Source organism: Oryx dammah, unplaced genomic scaffold, assembly GCF_014754425.2.
Source record: "Oryx dammah isolate SB20612 unplaced genomic scaffold, SCBI_Odam_1.1 HiC_scaffold_10, whole genome shotgun sequence".
NCBI classification, from domain to species: Eukaryota; Metazoa; Chordata; class Mammalia; order Artiodactyla; family Bovidae; genus Oryx; species Oryx dammah.
Window position 1 is genome coordinate 54101195 of NW_024070194.1, and position 24631 is coordinate 54125825.

The window sequence follows — 24631 nt, forward strand, 5'->3', positions numbered from 1 at the left end:
TACCCTTTCATGAATGAGGAGGAGGAGTCTGAACAAATTACCCGGTCTCTGAGTTTCAGGCCCTGGTTGGCCAGTAAATTTGTACAGTTACAAAACAAATCTGATTCCCTGTCCCTTTGAGTTTTCTCTGGAGACGTGTTGGCAGGATTTTAACGGGGAAGCTTGAAGCCAGACAACAGCCAAACACTCCTCAGTGCTTGTGCTTGCGGGTGTGGTGTTAGTGGTGGCGGGCTGTGTGTGTGTAATTTAATTTCCCATTTCCCTCATCTGGTGATACTCAGTTTTTTGTTCCAATACAGTATTCTCTCTCCTTCGAGAGTTCCCAAAGCGAACCAAACTAAAACCACAGAAGGAAAACCTCCGGAACCAAACCCGCTGACTTTTTCCCGGTATAGCCCTAGTGGGCCCGCGTCCGGAGCGCGGAGCTCCAGCCAGCGCGGCGGGGCGTGTCCGAGGGCGTGGCCTCGGCAACCTCACCCCGCCCCCTCCCCGCCCCCGCCCCGCCCCGCCGCTTAATTTGGACGCTCGGGGCCGCGGGGTGTGAAAGAGCCGCCCAGCGCCGGACGGGTAGCAGCCGCCGTCAGAACCGCTGCCCGGGCCGCTCTCAGCTGTTGGGCCGCTGGGTGCAGCCGCGGCCGCCCGGAGCGAGCGCCGGGGAGGGAGCCGCGCGCCTTTGTGCGCGCGCTGAGGTGGGTTCGCCTCCAGCACTTACTTTGCACACAAAGACTGGGAGCTGAGGGGAGGCGGGGTGCCCGCCAGGGCTACGGCGCGGCCGCCCACCTTGCTCTGACCCCCCGGCGCGAGGCTTTCCCGGTGGGAAGGGCCGCCAGGCTTCCCCTCCCAGCGGCTGGCGCTGGGGCGGGGGTCCTGGCGTGCGGGGGTTGGGGGGTTACGGTGCGCAGGGCGGTGGGCTTGCGGGGAGCCCCGGCCACCCCGCGCGGTGCAGGGGACCGGTCTGGGGTGCGGGGTCGGGGCGTGGCGGGGCCCGCGTGCGAAGAGTCCCCAGTACCCGGGGGTGCAGGGGATACGGGGGGCGCCGCCAGGGAGGCGAGCCTGGGCTGCCGTTCCGCTCGGCTTATTGTTGCTTCCTCGGCCCTGAAAATGGAGAGACCCTGCTTGGAGGGATGCGCTGCCCACCGGCTGCGCCGCGCGCGGCCAGATGCCGAGCCCGGGGCGCCCGGCTCGCCCCTCGCAGCCCTGGCCGCCGCGGAGCCTTCGCCTGGACAAACAAAGGAGGGGCCGCGGGGGGGGGGGGGGGGGGGGGTTGCCCCGCTGGTTGAAAGGTGATCGGGGCGCTGTTTCCCAAACAGCCTGCAAGTAACTTTTCCATTTCTGCCTCCTCTCTGCTCCGTTCCTCCTGCTCCAGTGAACCCAGTATGTTGGGTGGCGCCTGTACCCAAGGAGTCCTAAAATTTTGATTGTCATAACTCCTCCCCCAGCATCTTCGGGTCCTCTCTGGGATAGCGTGGATGCCTCTGGCCAAGTTTTGACGAGCTTTACAGGGGATGGTAACAGTCAGTCCTTCTGAAATATGAAGAGGAATCCCGTAGAGGATAAATGGCAGATCTTCTCTGTAGTAAGATACCATAGCCTGCCTTTCGCGGGAAGACTTGAGTCAGTGACAGTAGAGCAAAGTTCTTTGATGAGAATGAGTGTGATATTCAAGACGAATATAGAAAACTGGAATAAGGCCTGTTAGGCTTTATATTTTTAACTTGCCAACAGGTACTTAGTTTCTCCTCGGACCGTGTCCCCCTTTCATCACGTTGGAGATTTCAGCTGTACAAATTGCTTTAAGTTGAGATAGTATCTGAGGTGCATGTCTAGAGATTTCTTAGTGCTAGTAGTTTCCAGTTAAAAGCTTTTAGGTGTAAAATTATATATGTTTGTTAACAAATTGAAAAGAAACATAGGGAAAAAAAAGTCACTCATGTACCCAACCACCCAGACATACCCTAGAATAAAGGCGTGTTTGCTTCATTTATGGCTTGGCAGCCCTGGTGTGAACTGCGTGTGTGTGTGTGTGTGTGTGTGTGTGTGTGTGTGTGTGTGTATGAATGTGAATGAATGAAGGAGTTACTGATTATTAATCTTGACCACTGCCATCGGTCTAAAATATGATCTCTAATAACCTTAGTCTACAATAGTGTTTTGGAAATTGTTTGAAATATATTTCCTTATAGCCTTGCAAATAACCACCTGTGCAGAAGGGGGAGGGAAGAAGTAGGAAAAAACAATGCAAGTTCCACTTAAATAGGAAGAATGGACTGATGAAAGTGTTTAATGTACTCTGTTCCTTGGATTTTAGGAGTAGCTTTGGGTTGACTTTTTTAAAAAATAAAAGCAACCTTTCATTTTTAAAAATGTTAAAAAAAATAAAATTGTGTTCTAAGATCCATGAAAAATTGTAACAGAAAAGAACTCTTTTTGTAGAACCAGGTATAGCCATGGTTTTGTAGCTGGTGACATGCTTGCTTCTAAAAGACCTTACACTGGGAAAGTAAAACAAGAAGGATTTTCCTGTGAGTGTAGAGAGTAGTTTTGAAGTCCCTGTGTTCTGGGAAAAAACAAAAACAAAAAACGCGTTCAACCACACATTTGGCCGCTGAATGTTTTTGTCATTACATAATTTTATTTTCCACTTGTAAAATTTTCCCACATTTAATTTCTCCAATATGAAAATTTAAAAAGAGGTCTTGGAATCGACTGTTCAGAAGTGCTAGATTGATGATTAGGATGATGCAATGTTTTTTGAAGTTAGAAAAATTTACGAGAAGGAAGTTGTGGTTACGAGCTGTCAGCTGCAGTCTGTGTTCCTGTTTCTAACAGGGGGCTCGTTACTCTGCATATGTGTTTGGGGGGTTTACCGTGCAGTACAGTTGACTCTCCAAACCCCTGAGTTTCACATCCCCACAGTCAACCAGTCAAGGATTGAATCTGCAGGTGCCAAACGCCAAGATGCAGAGGGCCAACTGTATTCATCATACTGCACTGTTTTATATAGGGACGTGAGCATCAGTGGATTTCCGTGTCCTCAGGGGTCCTACAACCAATACCCATAGACACAAGGTCAACAACAGGGACCTGTGAGTGTCAAGTTTGTGACCTGTTGTGATAACGGTACCTTTCTCCATCCAGAAGTCAAAAGAAACTAAAGTAGGGACTATCAGAATCTCTCAGTCTTGTTTTTCAACCCTCCTGTGACCTGGAACAGTCCGAGCAGCACAGCCAAGCTGGACGTGAGGTCAGAGTTGAGTCGTTTTGCTCTGAAAAGTTCTTTTGCCTCACAGGGAGGAGAGAAAAGTTTGGAAGTGGTCCAGGGTTACAGACTTGCATGGCTGTTTGTGATGGTCTGTCCCTGTGGCCTGGAGATTCCATTCCTGACATGTTTAAAAGTAGGCTTGGTTTGAATTTGAGAGAAGTGCTCTGAGAAGTCTGGTTCCCGAGCTGTATGTGGTAGGATGCATGTGGTCATTCATTCATTCATTCCTTTGATTTCTTCATTGTTTAAAATGTCGCAGAGATAGAAAAGAGTTTTTACTGATTTAGAGGGGAGTAGTTAAGGTGTGGAAAACTTCTTTAAAAAGAGGGAACATAGTAAGTTAATAATTGGGCTTCATATTTTTTTCAAGATTTTTTTTTTTTATGTGGACCATTTTTAAAGTCTTTGTTGAATTTGTTACAGTATTGCTTCTGTTTATGTTTTGGTTTTTTGGCCATGAGGCATGTTGGATCTTAGCTCTCTGGCTAGGGACCCAGTCTGTACCCCTTGCATTGGAAGGCAAAGTCTTAACCACTGGACTGCCAGGGAAGTCTTCTAGGGCTTCATCTTCTTAATGTCCTGTCTGCCCTTTCCTTCCAGAATTCTCTGTGAAAATGTTTGGAGAAAAGGGGCCAGGAGGTTTGGTTGGGTGAGGTCTAGATTTGAGGCATTTTTGAAGTCCCTGGATATCTTGAGAGATAGGAACTTGTCAGCCTTTTTTAAGTCTGGAGAAAGTAGCTGTGAGCACTGACCCGTTTTTGCATCTCACTTTGGGCTCCCGTTGTGCAGGGAGAGAACTGTGCAACAGAGGAGTCTGTGTGCACAGCCCGGGGCCACTTAGTGCTGGAATGGCCTGAGGAGACTTCATTGCATTTCCTCACGTAATTTCCTTGTCCAAGCTTGGCCTAGTTTTGCTCTTCGTTTGTGAAGCAAACCAGTTTCTCCCTTTCTCCTTCTTGTGCAAGAAGTGCTGGGCCCCATCCATCTGAACTGTAAACCTTTCCTTATGCAATGTACCCAGGGAATTCCGCTGAAAAGGATTCACGCTTTCATCGCATCTGATGCTGCTAATTCCAGGACCCTGTCAGTAAAAGAGAGAAAATCATTGGTCCGCTGCCACCTAGTCCTGGTGAATGGACGAGAGGCTATTTCTAAGGCTGATTGGGGATGCTTTGTTTTCTGTTCATTCCTTCATTGAACAAACATTTTCTTAGCTGTTCCCATGTGCTGGCACTGCCCTTGCATTGGGCATTCTGCAGTTGACAAGTCCCATTGCGCCCCTGTCCACCTGGCAGGGTAGGAGAGGGAAATATTTAAAGAATTGCGTAAAATCACGCAAACATTGTGTTTAATGACCATGATGTTAAGAGAAGGGAAGGGAAGCTTTGTGAATTAAGGTATCTCAAAAAGAATGGTGTAAATCCCAGCTCAGGCTGTGGGATTGAGTTTCTGAACTGTGGGTGAAGTGTCTGGGCTGAGAGGCCTGGTGGGAACTGAGTGTGATTTACCCCAGGCTGAGAGCTTGGTGATAGGAGCTTGGTGGAATAGATTTGGAAGACTGTTCAGTTGTGTCTAGAATTTGGCTGATGGTTTGGGACACTTTCTGGTATAAAATTGAGGAGGGACTGGGAAACCAAGGTCTTGTTCTTAATGTTCTCCCTGAAGGTAAACCTGCAGGCCAGTTGGGGACAAGGTGTCCCAGCAGGTTCGAGGGATTCCCAGGACCTGAGGGCTAGTGTTATGTGGTCGGGGGAGGCAGGACCAACTACATCTGTGCCCACCCCAGGTTCTGTTACTATTGAAAACATAAGAGAGGGGTTTGTGGGGAAATTGTGGGAAGACTTATTTAAGAAGATCTTTCAGACTCGGGTGAGCTGTAGGAAGGAAAACAGGGAGCAATGCGGAAAAAGAAGGACTGTCGCTTTGACATGAGTGAACTCTTCTGTGAACTGTGCCATTCTACCAAGGGTTGCATTTAAGGTCAAGCAGCTGGTCAGAGCAACTGTAAAGCAGTAGCCGTAGTCTGTGCCTCATGTGCTTGGGGAGATGGGAAGGAGGCATAGTTTGGTGACAGTGATGTTCCTTATAGACAGCACAGTCTTGGAGTTCTGCAGTGTGAAAAAAAAAGCTCCCTCCACCCTCAGAGCCGTGAAAACAGCATGACCTGTGTATGGGCTGTCTGCAGTGCTATTCCTGGATATGCTCCTGAATTATAAACCTTAGCAATTGTTTCAGGGAGAAGTCTTAAATGAAGGATTGTAAAGCCTAGGCAAAAAGATAGGGGGCAAAAAAAGTGCAGGTAGACCAGCTGTCCAAATCCTGGTGGGTTGTAGGTATGCATTGTCTGGAGGATTTTCTCACCTTGTTTTCTGTTCTCCTTTCTGTTCTCAATGCCGAGGGTATTATAGTGAAGCATCTATGGGGTACAGCCCTGCTTGGTACCAGCCCTGGGCGAGAGGAGTGAAATTGCGGAATGGGGCATGTTAATGAATGTGCTGTAGGGGAGTGGTTTGGAGCTTTGAAGCCAGACATATCTGAGTTAGAACCAGGTAGCTCAGCTGCTAAAGAATCCACCTGCAATGCAGGAGACCTCGGTTCAATTCTTGGGTCAGGAAGAGAAGCTGGGGCAGGGATAGGCTACTCACTCCAGAATTCTGGGCTTCCCTGATGGTTCAGATGGTAAAGAATCTGCCCGCAATGCGGGAACCCTGGGTTAGGAAGATCCCCTGGAGGAGGGCATGGCACACACACACACACACACCCCCCACACCCCACACCCCCGCCCCCCCAGCTTCATGAGCTCCACAAGTCCTGGAGCCCTTGGGAGCTCTAGTGCTCTTGTTTGTGAGATGCACTTGGTAAGATCTACCTCAAGGGCCTGAAGCCCTAAAATGCAGTCCGTGAGACATGGCTGGTGGCCATGGGTGTTTAGGTTCTTGTATCATTGCGCACAGATTTTTGGTGACAGCAGTGGTGCCAAGATGCTGATGAGGGACACCAGTGAGAGGAGGAGAGGGGTGAAAGACTTTATCCCTTTTCATCTGACCTTTCGGGATGCCTTCACAGCTTCAGGAGTGTTCTAAAGATAACCTGGCTTTGCTATTAGAAACGGCGTGTTTTATTCTATTCTTGGACACAGATTCTGGCACCCTTTGTAAAGTGTCATATTCACATGTCTAGGAGAGAGGCTGTGATCTCATGGTGTCAGCTTTTCTGTGTCATTGTTAGTATATGTAACACAGAGTGCACTCGGTGAGCATTCACGTTAAACTCACACTTCATCCTGGTTTTTCAGGTATCTGGGCGTGATCCATGCTCATCAGTTTACAAAACCATGCAGTCATGTTATGAACTCCTGCAGTATAAATCATCAATTGTTTTTGGGTGTCTCATGGAGAGGTATGAACATGTCCTTGTGCTGGAGGAAGTTAATGCCATTGTGGATATGTATAGAAGGAGGCTTTCTAGGTGTCTCAGTGGTAAAGAATCTACCTGTCAATGCAGGAGATCCAGGAGATTCGAGTTGGATCCTTGAGTCAGCAAGATCCCCTGGAGAAGGAAATGGCAACCCACTAGAGTATTCTTGCCTCCAGAACCCCATAGACAGAAGAGCCTGGTGGGCTACAGTCCATGGGGTCACAAAGAGTCAGACACACACACACACACACACACGTATAGAAGCTCTTTTGAATGTTCTGTTCCCATACATTGTCATGTCATTTAAAATAGGTAAAGCTGTGGTCAGGGTTCTTTGTCTTCCTTTAATTTTTTCCCAGATGCCCAGAGTAGTGCAGTGTGTTGGAAAGAGAGAGGCCTAGTGTCTTAAAATGTTTGGAATCCTGGGCCCACGTTCACCGTTAATGGTTTCCTAGCAGGTCATTTTTTTCTACTTCCTCATCTATATGAAGATAGTCAGCCTTACCTACTTCTTAGAGTGGTCTTGAGGGAGAGGTGGAAGCCTGTCTTCAGTTTATCTACGGGTACACCCAGGATGATCAGTTGTCATTCCTGGGCCTGCTCTGGGGTTCAGTATCATGCCGGCCACCCCCTAGGATCAGGTGACTCTTTGAAGGTGAGGGGAGGCAGGGCACAGAAGGGAGAGCAGGACTGGCTGCATCATCCTTTGTTTTCCTGCTGTGGGATGGGAGTGAGGGAGCATCAATTATTCTGTGCTTGTGGCGGGAATCACCATGGACGTGTACTGCCCTGTCAGACTTAGCATCTGACTGGCTTAGACAGTTAACCTAGGAGGGTTTCCATATTCTCATCTGTGAAATGTAATTATAATAAATATTTTCATTATTACCAGCTAACAGTTCTTGAGCACTTCCTACCTGGCAGGTGTTGTGCTAAGTGCTTTATGAGAACTCTTTATTCCTTCAGCAAATGCTTAGTGAATTTTTCTCCATGCCAGACCCTGTGCCAGACTCTGGAGAGTGTGGATGGGAGGGGCAAAATTCTGCATGCATGGGGCTTCTCTTCTAGTGGCAAGACAGAGTGTAAGGCAGACACAGAAATGATGTGCTTCAGAGCCCTGTTGGTGCTGTAAAGAAATCAGGTCAAGGGGTAGGAGCAGAGGTAGGCCTGCATCTGTCTGTGCAAAAGCAAGTACAGATAACAACCCAGGGGCCAGAGGCAGTCATCATGCGGGCCTGCAGGCCCCTGGGGACCAGGGGAGGGTCCTGAGCAGGAAGTAGTAGAGATCAGCCTTGTGTTTTGTAAATATACCCCTGTAGCCATGATTGCAAAGGCCAGAGTGGAGGCAGGAGGACCCATGGGAGGTTTCTGTGAGTCCTGGGGACTGGGATAGAGCTGGTGAAAAATGGTTGGATGGATCCTGAAATATTTTGAAGATGGAGCCGTCAGGACTTGATCATGGTTTGGAGCTGATAACAGGAGAGGAGAGAAGTCATGAGTGACATGTCTGTGTTTAACCTCAGCCCCTGGGTGAAAGTTGACACTGTTTATTGATCTGGGAGACCTGGAAGAGGATTATCAGTGCGCACAAACAGCCTCTGAAATGAATGCCATTTAAGGCTTCCCATTTCACAGATGTGGAAACTGAGGGTTAGAGAAGTAATAAGTTGGCTGTAAGATGAAGCCAAGTCAGGATTAGGATCCAGGTCTGGTCCTTGCCCCAGCCTTGTATTCTCAGCTGTTTTGGTGTGCTCAGCAAAGTATCTGAATTTACTATCAGTGTAGATTGGTGAGAAAGGAGCTGTGCAAACATTGAAAATGTGTCTCTTTCTTTTTTTTTTCAATTACAGCCTTACTGAGCTGTCAGTTATATACCATTCAGTTCCCTCATGATAAGTGTACAGTTCCGTAATTTAGTAAGTTTGTACAGTTGAGCAGCCATCACTCCATCCAGTTTTTGACTTTGTAGTCACTTCCTGTTTCCATCCCTAGTTTCAGACGATCATTGATCTTCTGTTTCTAAGGTTATGCCTTTTCTAGAAATTTCCTACACAGAGAATCATACACAACGTGGCCTTTTGTGTCCAGTTTTGTTCATTTAGCCAAGAGTTTCTGAGGCTCATCCATCGTGGCACAACCCATCTGGTCTTAAGGAACATTCTTTGCCTTGGTCAGAAAGAGGTGCTCAGTGCTGATGAGAATGATTTCCATGGAGATGGGCCTTCAGATGATAAACGTAATGATGGCACGCCTTTCTGATTGTGCCAGGTGTGGTTTTGTTCATTATATTCTGTGGTCTTCCAAGAAATGCCACGAGGGAGGTACCATTAGTGTTAGTGTTTTACAAAGGAGGAGAAATAAGCCTAGAGAGATGAAAAAGCTCGCCGCAGGTTCTGAGAGCTGGGATCAGACTTCGGCCTTGCCTCCTGTTGGCCACGACTCCACAGTCACTTAGCTGTGTTGATGAAACTTCTGACTTCTCAGCCTTAGGAAGGGCTTGGAATCCCAGGGGGAATAATGCACGTGCCAGGTCAATCTAAAACTGTAGTTTTAAGGAGGACATTTATTCTGCATTTTAATTTGGGCATCCTTGCATGGAAATGATGATGTCTTAAATTGATCCATTTTTGAAGGAACTTTCTTAGGTATGATGTGAAGATGGCACCAAATTAAAAACACATAATCATGTCATTAGGTAGAGTTTGTATGTTTGAGTTGTGTCTTCAATATTATGTTTACCAGAAGGGCAGTTTTTTGGGTATGAAGTTTCCCAAGGCTGTTACCTTCTTATTAATGGGTGGAATTTAATTAGGCATCATGCATTTTTCAAAATGTTTATATCATTATATGTTTATATTGATATATTTTCCCCTCGGGGTAACAATTCTGTATTTAAACAGTATTTTCTCCAATTCACATATAGTTCATACTGGAGGATTTTGTCTTCCCCATTGCGGAGGAGTTCTTTGTACATCACAGATGGCTGAAAGTTTTGAGAAGAGTTTTAAACACTTCATATCTTTTTGTCTATACTTATTTTTTTTAAAGGTTATCAAGTTGCTTGTTAAGAGCTAGTTATATAATTTAGCCATGATAAGTGATAACTTCATTGGACCAAGGACTAACTTTGCATGAGATTCTGCCCTTGGTTTCTGGTAAGGCACTTTTTACTGGTGTCACAGCTTCCTAACTTTTTAAAATGGAATTATAGCATCTTTAAACTAACTCTGTAAGTGTAGTATAGCTTTCATTTTTAGGGATTTTAAGGTATAGTTCCAGTTTACTAGCTCAAAATAGCAAACAAAGAAAGGTGACTTTTTATTTCAGAAAACCTGATCTTAATAGTAAAAATTCAACAGGATTAAATTTTGATCTAAAAAGATTGTCTTTGAATCTGTGTTACTCTGATCTCTTCCTGCCATTAAAACCAGAGGGACTGTATTCTTTTTGAAAATGATTAACCAGTGAAATGCCAGATCTTGAAAATTTAGCAGATGGGGACAGCCATTGTTGCAGACTCATTGGGCCATTCCAAGGAGTGGCAGGTTAAAAAAAACTCTCACGACTTCAGCTAGAAGAGAGTGTTAGGATTTGGGAGCAGAGGGAGAGACTTAAAAAATACAGTAAAGAAGCCTGGTCTTTAGTTGCCATCACACTGTTTAACTTCACTCTGCCCTGGCTAGACAGCTTGCTTTAGCTGTGCAGGCTACCAGCACACAGAGCTCAGAAGCTGGAAACAGGCTCCCACTTGTTTCTGTTTGTATTCCAGGCTTGCTTCTGACTGGCAGTATCCTTGAGAGGGGATGTGGTACTGGGCAGCCAAACCAAATAAAATTTAAATTGCAGGAGGTATAAATGGTTGGAGCAGTTTATGTACGTTCCACCTCAATAATAATAATAAAATAATAATTATTTGGCCACACAGTGTGGCTTGCATAATCTTAGTGTGCTGACCAGGTATTGAACTTGTGCTCCTTGCAGTGGAAACACAGAGCCCTAACCACTGGACCGCCAGGGAAGTCCCATGTATCTCAATTATTTGGGAAAAAAAAAAAAAGACCTGCAAACTACACAAAACCAAAACTCTCCAGGGACTAGCTGCTAGGGTGGAATCTTGTTCAAGAATGCAAAATCTGCATTACCACTTGGCTGTTCATTTTGTTTCCTTCTCTCTCATTTCATAGGTACCCTGCTTGCTTCAAATGCTGATCTCTCTGCTCAGAGCATTGATTTTACCCTTTTCACATGAATGGGTTTCGAATGAAGCTCACAACTGCTAGAATCCTGTTGGCAGAAATGGTGCTCAGGAACCTGTAAATTTCTCTCTAGATTACTATACATACTGCCTCTTGTTCTACCAACCAAGATCTTCTGAGCCTTCTTACCAAAAGCTTCCCTTCCTGTGCAGAGTAGGGTATGGCCCCACCATCTGTGGCTCAGTTTCTGCTCATGGGCCCTGCCCTTTCAGTTGGGGAGTGGCTGAATTGCAGTTTCAGAGCATCAGAAGGCAAGGGGTGGGGTAGCCCAGGAATTTGTAGGACTCTCCATCTTCCCCACATTGATTTCACCCCTCTGGCTTAAGAATGTCTTTTAGTAGTTGATTTCTTCACACCAGGGTCTGAACAAAGCCCGCACATTGCATTTGATATGCCTCGTGTAGTTTCAACTGTAGAACAGCTCTTCTTCCCCCCATCTTGTTCTCCCTAAGTTATTGCTTTGTTGAAGAAGCAAGTTAGTTGTCTTATAGAATGTCCCCCATTCTGGATTTGACTGAGAATTTTCTCTTTAAACATTTTCCACTAGTGTCTGTATTTCTGTAACCTGGAAATTAGCGCTAAAGCTTGAGTTAGTTTGTTGATATAAAACAATAAAACAACCACTTAATTTTACAGCAAAATGGGTTTATTTGGGAACAGTAAAGAATTGCTATTTGGGACGTGCAACTTACCGTGAACCATAGGTAAGTCCAGAGAACAAAAGAGAGAAACATTCTTTTGTAGAAGAGAAGTAAGAGTTGGGGGTGGGGGTGGGGCATTATAAACAAAGAGTCCATTGGCAGAAACTGGGAGTTCAAAGTGTTGTGGCTTTTCATTGGCTGTAGTGTGACAGTCTCTCATTGGCTGCGCTGTTACTGGGTAAAGAGAAATCCTTCCTTCCTCCTGCTGGGTGATAAAGTAATAACCTTATTTCTGTTGGAGATGCAGAGGTATCTCTTTTCCTTTTGGGTCTGCAGTTGACCTAGAGTGATGGGGCCTGAGAACTTCCCCTTCTGGCCTCCAGATTCCATTTTAAATGAGGTTTCCTTTTATTAATTTTCATAGACTCATGTTCAGCTTTGGGGGGAGGGCAAAATTAGTTTGTTGACGGTGTTGTACACTTTATGTCCCATAATCTCAGGACAATGTCTGGTTTTCTCCCTTGTAGTGATGCTGAGGTTAATCATTGGGTTCATGTAGTGGCAGCTTGATCCTTTCATTGTAAATTTTCTCATCAATCTTTCTCCAAAGGTCTGTTAGCATCCACTGGGAACTGTTGCCTGAATTGATTATTTCATGAAAGGTTGCTGATTCTTTTTGTCTTAATGAACATATTAGTGAGTGTGAGATGAAACTTAAACTAGCCAGGGTGTCCACTTGAGGATGGCTAGATAATCAGTAGAGAAGCAATGATTGTCTTGGCTTTATCCAAGCATAGCAAATACTTCCACACATTAGAGCTAATTGCCATTTGCACAGTCTTTTATGAATGTTACTGTGAAAGTGAAAAAGTGAAAGTGAAAGTCACTCAGTGATGTCCGACTCTGTGACCTCCTAGACTATACAGTCAGTGGAATTCTCCAGGCCAGAATACTGGAGTGTGTAGCCGTTCCCTTCTCCAGAGGATCTTCCCAACCCAGGGATTGAACCCAGGTCTCCCACATTGCAGGTGGATTCTTTACCAGCTGAGCCACCAGGGAAGCCCAAAAATACTGGAGTGGGTAGCCGTTCCCTTCTTCAATAGGTCTTCCCGACCCAGGAATCGAACTGGGGCCTCCTGCATTGCAGGCAGATTCTTTACCAGTTGAGCTACCAAGGAAGCCCACGTTACTGTGCCAGGTTGATTTTATTGTAAGTCTTGTTTAGCAGCAACATAAGAAATTCTATCTGTATTTGCTAACTTGGGTGCTTGATCATCACCTAAAAATTAAGAGATTATGACATGAGTTTATAAATTAGAATTCCACATGATGGTGTAGACCATGATAGATTAACTTCTTCAATAATCATCTAAAATTTCCTGACACATAAGGACATTTATGCCTCATCTTTCCTTATAAGAGGTGTAAGACGTTGATGAGTTTAAAAATACAGGAGGCAAATGACAAATCTGAAATAGTTGAGTTTCTGTTCTGCCTAGATGGAAGAATAATGGACCTCTGCTGGCAACTTTCGACTTCATTGTTAAGATCGGAAAGGATGGATTATTGCAACATGTGTAGCAGGAAGTAATTGGGAGTTCCTTTTAAAGGAGGGTAGTTATAGCAAATGAATTTAATATATGTGTGCTCCGTCACTGCCAGGGGCCACTGGAACAACAACAATATGATCTGGGGACATACCCAACATTTGAAGGCCCCTGGGATGGAAATACATTGTTTCCTCCTGCCATAGGCAGGCTTGCCTTTTGCCAGCATGTAAGTAAGTAAGTGTGTTAGTCAGTTGTGTCTGACTCTTTGCAACCCCGTGGACTGTAGCCTGTAAAACTCTTCTGTCCATGGCATTCTCCAGGCAAGAATACTGAAGTGGGTTGCCACTTCCTTTTCCGGGGGATCTTCCCAACCCAGGGATCAAACCTAGGTCTCCTGCATTGCAGACAAATTCTTTACCCTATGAGCCATACGGTAAAGCCATAGTTCTTGGAAACTATAGCATGAAAAGGATATTCATAAAGCAGGTTCTAGGATCCCCACAGGCACAGTCTCATGATTAGGAGTTGTGCCTGTGACCTGACACTTGGTATTAAATAAATTGTAGCTGTGATCAGTATATCATAAAGGTGTGACAATTAGAAACCTAAAAGAATTTGAAATTAGAAACTACCCTGTGTTGTCACAAAGGATTTGAGCTTGAGGAAGCCTTCAAGATCAAGAGATCATCTCATTTAGACTCATTTTCTTTGGTGAATAAACCAACACTCAGATGTGTTAACTACCTTACCTGAGACCACATAGCTCATTAGTGGTTGACTTGGAACTGGAGCTCATCCCACACTCACAGTCACTAATACGTGGGTGTTTCTTACGCACGTGCTAAATGCTCTCTGTGTGTCGTTTATGGGATCCTCATCCCAGGATGGAGGACTTTAATTGACTGTATTTTACTGCGGAGGACACTGAGGCCTAGAGACCATCAATAATTTATCACACAGAAGATCACACAGAACTCAAATAGAGTTGGCCCTCTAACAGTCACTAACATTTGGGTGTTTCTTACATACATGCTAAATGCTCTCTGTGTGTCGTTTATGGGATCCTCATCCCAGGATGGAGGACTTTAATTGACTGTATTTTACGGCAGAGGACACTAAGGCCTAGAGACCATCAATAATTTATCCAAGATCACACAGAACTCAGATAGAGTTGGGCCTCTGTATCTGCAGGTTCTGCGTCTGTGGATTCAACCAATTTTTGATAAATTCCAGAAGGTTCTAAAATGCTTGAATTTGTGGCATTCTGATAATTATTTGCAAAACATCTATATTGTATATACAACTATTTACATAGTATTTGCAGTTTACTAAGTATTATAAGTAATCCGGAGATGATTTTACAGTGTATAGGAGGATGGATGCTCTTAGGTAATATGCAAATACTTCATCTAAGGATCTTGCACATCTTGGTATCAAATAAATCGTAGCTGTGACCAGTATATCATAAAGGTGTGACAGCTGGAAACCTAGAAGAATTTGAAATTAGAAACTACCCCGCATTGTCACAAAGGGTTTGAGCTTGAGGAAGCCTTAGAGATCAAGAGATCATCTTATCTAGACTTTGGTGTCTGTTGTGGTCCTGGAACCCTTCTGTGCTGATACTGGGGGATGACTGTATATTCATCAGAGAAAAGGTATGTTTATTCACCCTCTGGTTCTGCCTTTTACTTTAGCCCTTTCTTCTTTTCTTTCTTCCTTTCTCCTCCCCCTTATCACTATTATTTCAACTTTATTCTTCCTTATTAAAGGAATTATTCCTGACAGCCCATAAACATTGCCTTTCCATCCGTGGCTTTCCATTTACTCTCAAGATTTATATTAAACCCACCAACTCTAATGTGTAAATATGGTCAATGGAAAACAATAAGTAACTTGACTACTCAGCATTTAAAAGAGTTTGGGAAGGTAAAAAAGTTCCTTTGAGCATTCTTAAAAACAAACAAAAAAACCACCTAAGCTTTAAGTTCTAGTAAACCTCACCAAGGCATTTCCTTGCAGCAGGCCTGGAAAGCAGAAACTCCTTCCTTGAAAGCCTCCTTGTCTCTTCTCCTCCTCCTTTTCCTCCTCTCTCTCCTCTTCCTCATCCTGTCACATTCCAGGCAGTCCTGTGGCAGAGATTTCATCAGGAGCAGGTCTGCTTTTGGGAGCAAGGGTTTGAAGGATGATGGAGAGGGAGCAGTGGAGGGGAGACGTTGCTTCCAGAAACGGGAGAGGGTGTTGGTGTTGAGTGTGAGCTTCTTCTTTCTGAAGCCTGCAAGACTCACCTTGTTTCTGTCCGTGTTGCCCTCACAGAGCCCGGTGTGGGTGCTGCAGATGTATCGTTTTGATGAGATGGTCTGTGTCGTCCTCAGTATATGAGGGAGAAGGGAAATGTGGAGACCCTGGTAACGTCCAGGGAAATCTCCACTTGGAAATGTTTTGTATCCTGGTCCATGGTGACTTGAAACAGTTGGTGATAGAACAGACACCCAGTTGGCTTTGCAGCTATCTGTGTAGGTGCCCAGAGTAGAATTTTTTCCTAAATTGCAGTTCTTCGTGAGCTTCCTGTGTCAGACATACAGCTGAATCTGCAATGATGGGCTCAGCCAACACTGGTTTTTCTCCCCGCTCTCCATTTGTCTTGAAACAGCCGCCTGCCGATACAGCCTGGGAGATGCTGCTTGCATGGGCTTCTCGGTGGACTGTGGCGCAGCGCTGACTCATTTCAAATGCTGCCTTTTTATAGCCTCTTCACAGTAATTGTAAGACGTTAGATGTTTTCTCTACCACCGCCATGTAGATTAATATGACTTTTTAAATGGAGATAAGTTACGTTTTACTCACAGATGACTCATTTCATAGCTCTCTTTAAATACATATCCCACCGTTTCTCTCAAGTGTGTCACTCTCTGTTCCCTGTAAGCCTTAGGCTCTGAAGGGGGCTGAGGCCTTCCAGAATACGGAGTTCTGTATGGAAAACTGGTGCTCAGAGAAGCTAGGACCCCAACATCTTACAAGTCCCCTTAATGTAGGCCTGGGACCAGACCTCTCTTCCCTTGATTGCTAATCCAACACAGCTTCCTTTGCTCTGACATCATTGCCTACCCACATTGGCCCCATGGACTGGCACTTGCCACCACAAAAGAGCACAAGCAAAAACAAAAGAGAAAACGTCCTAGTTTCTGGCATCCTAGGATGTTGGCAACGATTTTATTGCAGAAAAAGAATAATGTGTTTTTTCTGTGTGTGTGTGTTGTGTGCGCGCTGAGTCTTCATTGCTCTGCCCAGGCTTTTCTCTGGTTGTGGCAAGTGGGAGCTACTCTTCATTGTGGTGCCTGGGCTTTCTCATTGCAGTGGTTTCTCTTGTTGTGGACCATGGACTCTAGTGTGTGGGCTTCAGTAGTTGTGGTTCTTGGGCTTAGTAGCTGTGGTACACAGGCTTAGTTGCCCTGCATGCGGGGTCTTCCAGGACCAGGGATCAAACCCGTGTCCCCATCACTGGCAGAACATTTTAAAGAAAAACCTCACATTGTTCTGTCATCCTACTCTTTTCTTTCTCTTTTCTCTCTTTTTTTTTTTGATGCGTATGTTCTTATTCATTCTAATATGAAGTCTTTAAAATGTTCAACATTAAGAAATAGTTACTTATACCATAAGCAGAAACCACAGTGTTTATTTAAATACCTGAGAACTGTCTTTGCTAATGTTGTCTGGTGTCCACATTTCAACTTCTAGGGCTAAGCTACTTCCTATGGGTTGAATAAACATATGATGTCTTTCAATGTAAATAAATGAGACTATATAAGAGTAAATATATGAGTTCTTTCCATGATTTTTGGAAGAGTGCTTCTCACATCACCATTCCCTGCAAGTCTTTTTTTCAAGGGTTGGTTGTCATCAATTGGTTCTAACATTGGCATTTGAGAAAGAGATGAATCTTCTGTCAGACAGACCTTGGGAGGTAAGTTCTTTTCTCTTTGTGAGCCCAGTGTCTTTGATTCTACAAGGTGAGTCTTAGGCAGGTGTTGCAGGTAAAGTGCCTGGCATGGTGCCTGCAGGTAGGTGCTAACCAATGTCAGTGTCCTCCCTGTGTCTGTTCCCCTTACATTGAGGTCTGGATGTGACATCACACCTGGTTATTTTCACCCACCTGATGGAACAAAACAGTTTAGTTCCATTAGGACCCGGTTCGAGTTTGCCACAGGTTCAGAGTGCCTGCGTCAGCCCTACCACTCTCATGGACCTTCTGCACCTGAAGTGCTGTGCTGGTTGTATAAGCAGAGGTAGCTGGAAAGATGGGTTTGGAAGCCAAGGATGAAGGGCCAGAGAGATCACTGGGCTCAAGGCTGTGGATGTGGCTGTGAGCCAGCTTGGGCGTGGTAACAAACACCACAGACCAGGCAGCTTAACAGCAGACATGTATTTCTCACAGTTCTGGAGGCTGGAAGTCCAGGATCAAGTTGCTTGCAGATTTGATGTCTCATTGAGGGCCTTTTTCCTAGTTTGCAGATGGCTGTCTTGCTGTATCCCCACATGGCGAACAGAGATCCCCTTTGTGTCTTTTCTTGTAAGGGCACTCATCTCATTTGTGAGGGCTCCACCCTCATGGTCTCATCACCTCCAAAGGCCCTGTCTCCAAATACCATCATTTTGGGAGTTAAGGTTTCAGCAGTGATTCTTGGGGAGATGCAGACATTCAGCCTGTGTGAGCTGAGGTTTAGGACCTGTAGGCAAGCATCTTAGAAACAAAGATGAGTTCTGTAGAGAAGGAAGGTTTTCAGTGGTTCAGGATGGAAGTGAAGTAGGGGGGATATGATGAGAAGTGAGAGTGAGGCTCTGGGTCAGGAATCTGAGCCAGCCAGCAGAGCAGAGAATCGGGTCAGTAGGTCACCCATAGCTGGAGAATCCCAGGGACGGGGGAGCCTGGTGGGCTGCCATCTATGGGGTCACACAGAGTTGGACATGACTGAAGTGACTTAGCAGCAGCAGTAGCAGCAGCAGCCAGGGGTCCAAGGATGCTGGATAAAGGTTCTCACTCTGTTTCTTTGTTGGTTTGTGGGCTCCTGTAAGCACAGGAACTGATTGCTGAATGAGGGGAGCCTTACAAGTAAAGAGGGACCCAGGGTCAGCAGTGAGTGGCAAGAGAGCAGCCCATCTGGGACCTCCTAGGTTGTCTGCAGGCAGCTTGATCCACGTCGTCTTTGCGCAGTGTAACTTGAGTAGAGCCTTCATCCACGCTCAAAGTGACCTGGTCTGGTTGATAGATCATGTCATCATCCTTTGTATATTTCCTCAGTTGCAGGTAAGTATTTGCTGTGTGCATAAAAAAAATCCCCATCAAAATTTTGTCTGACATGAGGTTCCTCTGTAAGCCTGAGGTTTATTACCTGCCTCATTGAGGGAGCTTGGCTGCTATCTCTTTGCCCCTTGTTTGAACTCTGAAGAATGTTCTGTGTTAGCATTATGTTCTGTTTTTCAGCATTCTTTTCTCTTGGTTTTCCTTCTGTTTGGGCAGCAATCCACTAATGCTGTAAACTGTCACTCGGTTGCACCAGCAGCATATCTAATTGCACCTCTTTACCTGGAGCTCCTCGGGAGACCCTGCTCTCTCCCTGGGCCTTCCTGGGTGCTGGTGCCCCACCCCCAGTAGCACCCTGGTGGCAGGGACTGGTGAAGAAAGGAGGAGAGGAGGTGGAGGATGCTTTGTGTCCTTTTACTGGTCATCCTGATGAGAATGATTTTGGGAAGTCTTGTTTGAGGTCTGGCCATTGGGGTGTGGGGGAGGGCAGGTAGGTGGGGTGGGGAACAGAGCCCAGGGTGCCATCTGGGGCTGTTGATAACACACCCTGCATGTTTCTTGTTCCCTTTGCCCTGGGTTCTCTGTGCTTCTGATAAGAGCGGTATTCCACAGAAGGAGAGGTGACAAGCTATTAATATTTGATAGGGTCTTGCACTTTGATAGTTTTGTTTGGGATGAATTGGGAGCAAGGCTCAGAGGGCTTGCTCGCCCCCCCCCGCCCCCACCCCCTGCCCTGGGCTGAGAGAGCAGACCCCAACTGCACCTCATCCCTGCGGGAGAGACTTCTGCATCTTTGGGTTTCTCTGTGGTCACTTGATCGTGGACTGCGTTTTTCCATCTCTGATTGGAAACTCCCAGGGCAGGACCTTGTCATCCTAATCTCATCTTACTCAGGGTCAGGGCTTCTTCCTAAGTAACCACTGCTGCTCTGGGTTGGGCTCAGATGCTGAATTCAGACCCTGAGTGTGGCTGGGCCAGCTTCATAACGTTCATAAGGCACGGGAGGAAGGCTGGGCCTCTGCTTTCAGACTTTGTTTCAGACTCAGTGTGGGTGAGCATCGGAGATGTGCAGGAGGAGCCTGGAGTTTCTTTTAAAAGCAATGTTTACTTGGTCCCACATTTCCTGAGCTTGAAACCTCTCTGCAAAGGACTTGCCCTGAAACACACACAGACAAACACATGCACATACACAACAGCAGCAACAACAGAACAGATCCTTTAAGGGGGAAAGTGTTGTCCCGTACTGTAGTTTGTATCCCCAGGCCTTGGAACTTGAGAAGAATCAGCCTTGTGATACGCTGCAGAGGGTCCCACTGCAGTGTGGAAATACCCTTCCAGTGAGTGGAAGGGTCTTGTGTGTCTGTGTGTGTTTTCCTTTCCTTGGCTTCTGTTGGTTAATTACTTCCTCTCCGAACTTCTCCCCATCCTTCCCACAGCTGATGCTGGCGGGTAAATGTGCCGGTTGGTTGGGTGGGGCCTTGTCTTCTTCCTGCATCTCCACCCACCCTATCTTTACAAGTTGGGTGGGGTGCAGTGTCAGGCCACGAATTCTGTGACCCCTTTTTTAAAAAATAAACAGAGCTGTGCTGCCAGCTTGTGATCGTCCCTAGATGAAAGATTATTAAAATGGAAAAGGGCCATGGGCCGGTGGGTGGTTGCTTGCCCAGGAAGGTGAGCTTGCTTCCTGTTGTCTGAGCTCTCTGGTGCATTCCATGGTTCTGCATTTCATGTCACTTGTGGTTAATAAATAGCAGGTCCTTTCTATGTAGTCTGTTTGGTTCTGGGTTACATACATTCTCCAAAGAGTCCTAACTCTGGATCTTAAATAAGACCTAGATCGTCTTATTAAAGTGGAAAAGGACGTGTCCTCCTCTCTCTGTCTAGATGACTGCCGTCTAATGTATATTTTTCTCTGTCCAGTTTCTTAGAGAAGTCGTGTGAGTTTGGAGGCTCTCAATCACGCTGCTTGGTTCCACCTTCTGGGCCTGCAGTTTATTATTTAATAGCTTTATCAGTAAAATGAGGATAATAATAGTACACACTTCATGGAGTTTTATAAGAATACAGTGAGTACACTTGCAGAGTGCCTGCATATAATACAGTCATCATTCAGTTCAGTGTTAAAAAATGTGGGCATTGATAATAACATAAACCTGAGTACTCTGGTGCTGTTTTTGTAACTGTTATCCATCTCCTAGAGGTATGGTCACCATCTTTCCTCTGATCATGAGCAGAGGGAGTTATGTGAGAACCGTGCATGCATTTCTGGGGTTGACAAAGAAGAATATTTAAAATCGGGAGTGGCTTAGAAAACCAGAATCTTTTGGGTTACTTGCAGCAAACAGGATGTTGAAAATAGGTTCTTTGGTTGGAGATGGGTTTATTTTAATGTGTCTGGAGTTTTATCTGCTGTCACCAAGACTACAGCAGCAGAATGCCTGAACTGAAGCTGTCAGCCCTGGAAAGCATCCTGCACAATCTTGATCAGTCAGCCTCAACTCCCCATAGCCTGTCTCCTTACCTGGGCTTTGATTGAAAAACTCCTGCGGTGGGACTTCCCTGGTGGTCCAGTGGCTCCCAATGCAGGGGGCCTGAGTTCAATCCCTGGTCAGGGAACTAGATCCAGCAGCTAAAGATGCCACGTGCCACAATGAAGACACGCACAGCCAAAATAAATAAAACGAGAAACAAACAAAACTACCGCTGCTGTGGGCCCCTGCGGATGAAGCCCAAGTTAGACGTCCTCTGGGACCTCTTAATGACTTTATCAGGCTGGGGGCAGGGGGAGGCAGCTTTTAGCATCTTTCCGGCCAGTTGAGTGCCACCATGTTCAGGGATGTGGAACTCTGAGACCTACATCAGCCGCTCCTACAAGTGAGAGAGTCGACCAGAAGCTGGCCTCGCCTTGCCACCTCCCTGACCTAGTTTCAGCCGCTTTCCTCTTCTGTGTGCTCTAGCCACACTGGCTTCTTTTCTCTTTTTCCTACACAAGCCAAGCTCACGCTTGCCCAGGGCTGGACGGGCTCTCCAGGGCTGCTGTCTGGAAAGCTCATCCCGGGTCCTGAGCCTCTCCATCACCCTTTCCAGAGCCAGCCCCGGACCTGCAGCCTCTTACCTGCCCACTGGCCCTCCTTCCCAGGCGCGTTGCAGACACCTTGTCTGGTCACTGGTTTCTTGCTCGTCTTCTTTCTGCCTTCGCCCCACCACTGGATCAGAAAGTCCATGAAACCAGGGTTTCCAGCACAGAGACACTGCTTTTTTCTCACATGCGGGCCTTTGCTGGACTGCCAGGTGTCCTTCCGGTAGGGGAGGTGGCTTCTCCTACTTGCAGAGCAGCAGGGGATAAGAGGGCGCTAGGTAGTAATTACCAAGGATAACCGAATGGTCTGTCTGCTCTGTAAGCTGCAGAGAGAAATGTTTGGGAAACATGTTCTGCAGAATACATGATTTGAGCTTCCATCTTGGCATGTAAAGAAGGCTGAGCACCAAAGAACTGATGTGTTCAAACTGTGGTGCTGGAGGAGACCCCTGAGAGTTCCTTGGACAGCAAGATCAAACCAGTCAGTCTTACGGGAAATCAACTCTGAATACTCATTGGAAAGACTGATGCTGAAGCTAAAGCTCCAGTATTTTGGTCATCTGATGAGAACAGCTGACTCATTAGGAAAGTCCCTGATGCTGGGAAAGATTGAGGGAATAAGGAGAAGAGGGCGTCAGAGGTTGAGATGGCTGGATGGCATCACTGAAGCAATGGACATGAATGGGCAAACTGGGAGATGGTGAGGGACAGGGAAGCCCGGTGTGCTGCAGTCCATGGAGTCACAAAGAATCGGACATGGCTGGGCGGCTGAACAATAACTTGGCATGAAGTCGGGATCTTGGGAGGCCAAATAGGAGGCTCAGGTTAGTGTTTCCTTCTAGTGAATTAACATGAATGAAAGGCCAGTGACTTCAAGGCCAGGCCTAATCCTATGCCCTTGGCCTTTAAGTGTCTTCTGGCACTGTGTACCTGGAGCTCAGTCCCAGGAGACTGCCCCCTCCCGTCTTCATAGGCCCGTCTCGAATTGTCGGTCCCCAGGTGACCCACTCCTGTTTCTTCCTGTGATAAAATTTACATATAAAATTTACCATTTTAACCATTTTTGAGTGTATAACTAGTTCAGTGTCATTGGGCACATTCCCATTGTTGTACAGCCATCACTGTCATCCATCTCCAGAACTGTCTTCATCTTCCCCAGATGGAAACCCTGTCCTCCTTAAACACGAACTCCCTGCTCCCCCTCCACCTGCCTTGGTACCCACCCTCTCTTTTCTGTCCTCATGAAAATGATGACGCTAGGTATTTCGTATACTGCGTGGGATCACACAGTGTTCGTCATCTTGTGGCTTGTTTTTACTTCACTTAGCATAACATTTTCAGGGTTCATCCATGTTGTAGCATGAGTCAGAATTTCATTCCTTTTTAAAGTTAAATAGTATTCCATTGTATGTATCCGCTATATTTTGTTAACACATCTGTCTGTTGACGGATCTGTCTTTTATACTGTGGGTTATAGTCAGCATTTAAAAACATACAGTAGGAAATGTTTGCCTGTATTAAGGATCAGTTGACTGTTTTGTGAAATGTGTGTGTGGTGTGTGTGTGTGTGTGTGTTGTACTAAACCATACTCATTTTTTTATGGGCATTGTAGAGCAGAACCCTTCGGCATCTCCCAGGTCTGTGGCACTCATCACGTAGAGAACTCTGCAGTGCTTCCTGTGTTTTTGGAGGGATGGCCTAGGAAAGAAGGAGCTTGAAGAGCAGGCTAACTCTGCCTCCTTGTTTGTTTTAAGCATCACGTGTCCAGAGTGATATACTTAGAAGGAATTCAGGTGGGCCCAGTGGGAGTCAGACAGCATTGTTTGTAAATAGTTTTCAGGGTTTTCCCTGGAACTTGTCTCTCCTGTCTCTCTGGGGTCCTTCCCTGCTATAGGGTGCGGAATGAGATGGGGCTGCGTGCCCGGGAGAGTCTGCAGCTCCTGGGGGGCAGGCTTGGTGTAGGAGTTGACATGGACCGTGGATCAGAGCTGAGGTCAGCTCATGGGATGTTATGTCTTGATCACGCCTTTGCGGTTGTTGTGTCACACTCTTTGTCTTGATCTGGATTGGTATTTCCTACTAATTTAGTATCGGTAATCTAGCCCTAGGTTTTAGAGGGACAGACCCTTTAGCCCAGAGGTAACTCAGGTATTTGTATGAAATGCGGACTAGTGCTCAAGACCCTCCTCCCCTGATGCTTTTTTCCCCTACTGTATTAAACGTTTCCCTCCAAAATAGAAACATCCCAGCATATTTCACGAGTGGACTGTAATGTCATGAATTAAGATCATTAAAAGTATACATTTGCATTATCTCAAAGCCTGGATGCTACGGAGATTGTGGGGGTTACAGAGAATGTTAGAATTCCACCTCCTTTAGTTGGGGTGTTGTTGTTTAGTCACTAAGTTGTGTCTGACACACTGTGACCTCCGGGACTGTAGCCCGCCAGCCTTCTCTGCCTGTGGGATTTCCCAGGCAAGGCAAGAGTACTGGAGTGGGTTGCCATTTCCTTCTCCAGGGGATCTTCCCAACCCAAGGGTCAAACAGGAGTCTCCTGCATTGGTAGGTGGATTCTTCACCACTGAGCCACCAGGGAATCCTCCTCTAGTTGGGAAGGGGATTGTAAGTAGTTGGAGAGGTCAATCAAGGGTGATCAAGGTGTGTGACTGTCAGGCTGGGGATGGTGCACATGCAGACCTGGGGAGATCACAGTGCATTTGCTGTGTGTGTGTGTGTGTGTGTGTGATCCCCGTGCATTTGTGGGGTGTGTGTGTGTGTGTGTGTGAGATCCCCGTGCATTTGTGGGGTGTGTGTGTGTGTGTGTGTGTGTGATCCCTGTGCATTTGCGGGGTGTGTGTGTGTGTGTGTGTGTGTGTGTGTGAGATCCCTGTGCATTTGCGGGGAGTGTGTGTGTGATCCCCGTGCATTTGCGGGGAGTGTGTGTGAGTGTGTGAGATCCCTGTGCATTTGCGGGGAGTGTGTGTGTGATCCCCGTGCATTTGCGGGGGTGTGTGTGTGTGTGTGTGTGATCCCCGTGCATTTGCGGGGTGTGTGTGTGATCCCTGTGCATTTGCGGGGGGTGTGTGTGTGTGTGTGAGATCCCTGTGCATTTGCGGGGTGTGTGTG

General features: G+C 46.3%; 1 protein-coding gene across 1 annotated transcript in view; it reads left to right on the top strand.

The window, feature by feature from the left end:
- Positions 1-534: 534 nt before the first annotated feature.
- The window catches only part of FAM107B (family with sequence similarity 107 member B), a 72512-nt gene continuing 48415 nt past the window's right edge, over positions 535-24631 (top strand). Inside the window, exon 1 of the mRNA XM_040248756.1 lies at positions 535-689. The gene's annotated coding sequence lies outside the window, so the exon portion shown is untranslated. The remainder of the gene's footprint in view (positions 690-24631) is intronic.